The sequence below is a fragment of the Lactuca sativa genome, chromosome 4, assembly GCF_002870075.4.
Source record: "Lactuca sativa cultivar Salinas chromosome 4, Lsat_Salinas_v11, whole genome shotgun sequence".
NCBI classification, from domain to species: Eukaryota; Viridiplantae; Streptophyta; class Magnoliopsida; order Asterales; family Asteraceae; genus Lactuca; species Lactuca sativa.
Window position 1 is genome coordinate 29,436,862 of NC_056626.2, and position 6,089 is coordinate 29,442,950.

Genomic DNA, 6,089 nt, shown 5'->3' on the forward strand with positions numbered 1-6,089 from the left:
GTTGTGTAGCTCTCTCTCTCTCATGCAATGACCACCGGAATAAACTATTTTTATCAAGAACTTTCTTAACTTATAGCGATGTGAAACTGTTAATAAGTTATTTTAGAAAGATTAGGCAAACACCTTAGTTTTATATGTTTTGTAAATTAATTTTGTATGATTTTTGTTAGTTTGTCTTTATTTTAAAATTAAAAATTGAATAGGTTGAGTAAATAACGTTTATTGCCCCTAAAACCTTTTTTGTCACATCTTTTCATTCCTCAACCATCTAATGTACATAAACTATATATATATATATATATATATATATATATATATATATATATATATATATATATATATATATATATATATATATATATATATATATATATATAGAGGTTAATGTGAAAACATAAATACTTTGCGAAAATATGAAAAGAAATCTTAACCCAAGTACGACCTAGTAACTTATTTTTTATAATTTTGACAAAACTTTTAATTTTTTTAGGCATTTCGTCTAAATCTTTTTTTAGCAAATTGCTGAATCTGTTGTTGCTGTTGTGGTTGAAGCTGTTGCTGAGTGGACATCTGGAATTCCAAGTAAATTACGTACTACCCCAGGTAAAACCATTCCAATTAATCGACATGCTTTATCAGAAACAGAGAGTAAAAGTGTTTGTGAAGGCAGCTGAATCACTGCACAAAGCTTCTTTTCTTGCAGTTGACCAAGGAATCCGTGTTGATTCATTGCCCGAAAAACTGGGAAATCTGCCACTCCCACGTATTGCCTACAAATACTTTTTTTAAAATGAAATTATTTAAAGGAAAACCGAGTGTGAGAAAAAATTCATTTTGTTGAGCTTACTTGTTGTTCATGTGATCTTGAGATATAATTCGAACTATATGCATTGTTGGTGGCCAATTTGCTGCAAGCCTGAGAGAGAAGGGTATTTTAGGTATTTCAAAAATAGTAAAACATTTGCTTAAAAACTAGGACAAATACCATAAAAGCCACAATTTTTTTCACGTGTAATTGAGAAAACCCATATTATTTTTTCTGTTATATTTTTGCAAAATCAGTCCTAACATTGTGTTTAAAGTCCAAATTTGGTCTTTGTAGTTTGTAAACAATTACACCACATGTCCAAAACTCAGTTTTATGTTTTTTTTTTTTTTTTTTTTTTTAAACTTTTTATTTTCATTTATCTTTATTTTTTAGTCAAAACTAAACTTGGTTTTGTATTTTTTTTCGTTTTTTTATACTTTTTTATATTTTTCGTTTCTTTTAAGTTTTGTTTTTAGTCAATTTGATAACTTCTTTTGATATTTTTCAAAAAGTGTAGTGTATGAATATATTAGAGTATATTACATTTTTGGTGTTTTAGTTTTTTTTTTTCTATTTTTTTTTTTAATTTGGGTAATTTATGATTTTTCTATTTTTGCTTTGTTTTGATTAATGTTGATGTTTACAATTTATAATTATTAAAATATGAAATAACTAAAAAACAAAAAAATATTTATAAAAAAATACAAAAAATAAAAAGAATATAAAAAACGAAAAAAATATAAAACCAAGTTTAGTTTTGACTAAAAATTAAAAATAAAGAAGTTAAAAAAACATAAAACCGAGTTTTGGGCATGTGGTGTAATTTTTTGCAAACTACAGGACCAAATTTGGACTTTAAACACAATTTTAGGACTAATTTTGCAAAAAAGATAACAGAGTTAACCATGAAATTATGCGTGAAAAAGTTGTGGCTTTTATGATATTTGCCCTAAAAACTATGTAATGATTGACTCACGTTTCAGAAGCCGATGCCTTGAGGTACCCCTACCAAGTTTTTAAAAATTGAAATTCATAAGTTTTTTTTTAAAAAAAAAAAAAAAAGAATTAAATTAAATAATATTTAAACTTACTTCTATTCTGGTAATAAAAACAGGCTGGCCTCGTCGCAGACCGAATAAATTCCCCTGCATCATTTATCTCACACATATGTTATTCCAATTTCCAAATAAATGATTAATCATAAATTTATAATAATAATATTCCAAATGTGAATATTGGTTATTATATTTATATTTATATTTATACCTCCCAGACTTTGACATATTTTGACTTTGTTGATTGCATTGCACCTGTTGTTCGTTGTGTGAGACCAACATTAGATGCTGTATTATTGTTATAATAAAGGTTAATAATTAATAAACATTAATTTGCAAGAAACCTGGTGGAGCTGAAGTTGCATCTGATTTTAGAGGACTTTGAGAGGGCAATTTGGTAATTCCAGATCGACGACTTAAAGCTGCACGAGCCTCCAAGAATGTTTCTGAAATGAGTACAAGATAATGTGGATTTTTCACAATATCCATTGTAGGATCACCTGCTGAAGGGTTCCTTTTTCCCTATAAAATCAAATACAATTATTAATTTCAGGAATATATTATATTATATAATAATATATGAAATTTATTAGAAAAATAAAATGTAATTATTAATCACCGCATTATAGACTGCTTTGAGTTTCGGAAGCTGTTTCGGGCATATAACTGACAAAGAAACGGAACACTACATGCAAAAAATACATATATAAGTATAAAAACATTTACCATTAATTAAATATCTATGTATAAATTTATTTATTAATAGTTTAATACCTGAGCAAATGCTTTAGCTATAGTTTCAGCATCTGAAAAACAACTTTCTGATTGTACTTCATTATTATCAGTTGCTTCTGTTTTTTGCATTGGGGGTCGATAAACTAGTGTTGGAAGTGGATATGGATTGCTTGCAGCCACAAGTATGCAATGTCTTTCAACACCCAAACTGGGTTGATTTTGGGGAGGAAACATCTATTCATCAAAGAATGTAAATTTTTTAAATCCTTTGGTAAAAATAAAAGAGATATGACACATTTAAATTATGTTTAAATTTAAATACTACCATTAAAGCTTCACCAAGTCCTTCAGCAGTTGCAGCATCACCAAAACCATCACGAGTGAAGTGAATGGCTGATAGCCATTCAAAGAAACAATCAACATTTCTTATCCACCCACTCCTTTGTACTAAGCAAGCTGCCATTTCAATTCATAGAAACCTCAAAAACACAAAATTTGGGGAAAGATTGGTTTTTTATAAGAATTAATGAAGCGAGAATAGTAATACTAATACGTTATACGCACAGCTAAAAGATCCGTGAGCATTGAATATTATAAGTGCCAGCTCAACGATAGTCGCGGATGGTTTCTGTATGTTGAGAAAGTAAAAGATTTTTAAGTTAATAGAAGCATTAGGCGATGTTTTTGCCAATGGTAAAGCTATGACACTTAGGCGCCACATCAGTTTTTATATTTTTTACAATTTTTACCTATCAGCTAGGGTGTGGTGATGGTTTTACCTATGAGCTTTTTTTTTAATTATGATAAAACAAATAAGAACTTTTTAAATAAAAACCATACTAAAATAAAAAATTACATTTTAGAAATCCTAAAAAAAGTTTAAATTAAAAATTACAATAAAAACCTAAAAACAAAAAAACCATGAAGTCAAAAAATTTTAAAAATTAAAAAAAAAAAAAAAAAACACTTGAAAAAAAAAACATGACATCGAAATTTCATTTGTGTTTTAGATTATATTTTTATCGAATCGACACCTTCACCGTTTTAGCCGCCTCCTGATCTTCGGGATCAAGGTGCCTCACATCTTACATTAACAACGAATACTCTGTGAGTCGGACGGTTTCAGTCATATGTTTCTCCAAAATTGTATTCAATTGTGCCATTTGTGCATCATTTCCTCCGATCTAGTTGACCGCTCCATTCTGACCGACAAATTTGACGATGTCGTTTTTCCTTTTCTTTTTGCTTGAGCTTTTGCTTTGTCCCTTCCCATGGGACAAGGAGACGGACGTATTTCTTCGATGTCTTCGTTATCATCATTAAGATCAATGCCTATGTGACCATCCGATGACATGTGTTATGAGCTCGAATATGAAGACGTTCGGCTTCTTTTTGGTGGATTAGCAATGTCTTCATGTGTTGCAAGCTCCTTCCACCTAATGCTTCTTTTGACAACTTCCCACACATGAATGAACTTAAAAGGCTTTAACATGTCATCTTGGAATGTCACGTTTGTTTTTTTCAACAAACTCGCTTCACTTTCTGCGCTAGCCCATTGCTTTTCAAAAGATTTTCGGTTGTGGGTGTGAAAGACGGTTGAGATTGAAATTGGAATTGGGTTTGCGTTTGGATTTGGGATGTTGTTCGGGGTGGTGGTGATGTCGGATCGTAACCGAAAAATGCAAATAGCTTGGAAGCATGTTGGTTGGAAGAGTTTGTTCACCGTTGGTGAAGTAGTCCACGTCTGACTACCACCACCGTATAGCCTTATAGCGTGAAAATAAACGATACATTCAGTAAAAGGTTATATATACGCTATGTTGTTACACGTTGTTTTTATTATGTCGAAATAGTAAGCGAACTTTTCAGAGGGTAAAGGCCGTATATATCAAATAATTAAATAAATAAAGAATAAAAAACTGAACAATATAGAAACTTAGTCATAGTATATGCCATGAAATCTTGTAAAGCAAAGAAAAGATGATGGACATTGTGAAGTGATGCTTAGATTAACAAATAGAGACTTACCAAAGACTCACTATCACAGAAGGACCTGCATGAAAAACCAAAAAATTAGATAAAAAAGTGTCAACAGAAAAACATACACAAGAACCCTAAAGACTACAAACAAAGTACCCCCAATATTCATCCATACATGTGATTATGATTGGTGATATATATTTAGAATTACTGGAATGTGTTTCAATTTGGATGAACATAGCTTGTTCTGAACCCATAAACCTAATTACACCACGATTGAATACAATTACTCTACGTCAATTGGACAAACCAATTAGGAACTCGAAAAATCAAAACATCCATGGTTGGGGTAAAATAATAATAAAAAAAAAAAATCATTGGCTAATTCTACGAATATAGACCTTCAATTACATGTAATTTGAAATCCCTAAATCCAAAATACGACCATAAGAGTACCTGATAACTTTTTCGAGGTAATCGGAGACTATAGTGCGCCAGTAAGGACCCAAGGCGGCGGTCCCTTCAACCACCAATATGAGCTGCTTTTTGTCCGCCATGTATATGTATAATTGCCAGACGCCCAGAGACTCGATCGATCAGCTCTTTGTTTGTGGCACTGTTGATCGTCTCAATCGAAGAAGATGCACATGTGATGGGAGCAATTTTCACACAATTATTTATGGTGGACTTTTTCAAATTGGAAACTTGTTTAAACCAGGGATGATGCTATTGTTCATAACCTGTGGGGGTCTTTGATCCTTTCGTCCCTGTATACATGTTGAACATGGAATCAAAACTCTCTCTTGAATATGATTTGTAAGCCGCTCTGATATTTGTTCCCAGTACGAGAAGGGGTTTTCAAAACCGTTATACGAAGCGAGACTCCTCGAATGAAATTTGTCGCGTTAATAATTTCCAAGCTGCCTGATTTTTTTTTTTTTTTTTTTTTTTAGGGAAAATGACTGTTCAGTCGTAATTAACTTTTGCGTTTGTACTCATTTGGTCTCTTTTCTTTTTTTTGTATTCAATATACCATCGAACTTGTTGTTGGTGTTTACCATAGCCCTTTTGACCGGCTTTTGACCTGTGATAGCCGGTCAAAGGGTTATGGTGAACACAGACAACAAGTTCGATGATATATTGAGTACAAAAAAAAGAAAAGGGACCAAATGAGAACAAACGCAACAGTTGGTTACCCTCCTGATTCATTTTCCCTTTACTCATTTACAACAAATCTCATATCATCTCCTACTGATATTAATGACTTTTATGAGATTTATTCTTGCTTCTCTTCAAAACATAACCTACGAAAGGACATTATTCATACATGTATAACTTTGTAATGCACTTGAATATTTATTAGGGGAATCTTGACTAAGCGAGCGCATTTCATGACTACATTTACATTTCCAATCAAATGATTTATCGTATCATGGATTCTAAACAAGTCTACAAACGAGTGGAATCACAAGTGCTATGATTTTTGAGTTTATTTAGCTTTAAGATCAAAC

At 31.4% G+C, this 6,089-nt stretch overlaps 1 pseudogene; it reads right to left on the bottom strand.

The window, feature by feature from the left end:
* Positions 1-381: 381 nt before the first annotated feature.
* LOC111894416 (mediator of RNA polymerase II transcription subunit 25-like) lies at positions 382-5,467 on the bottom strand (annotated as a pseudogene).
* Between the last annotated feature and the right edge of the window lie 622 nt (positions 5,468-6,089).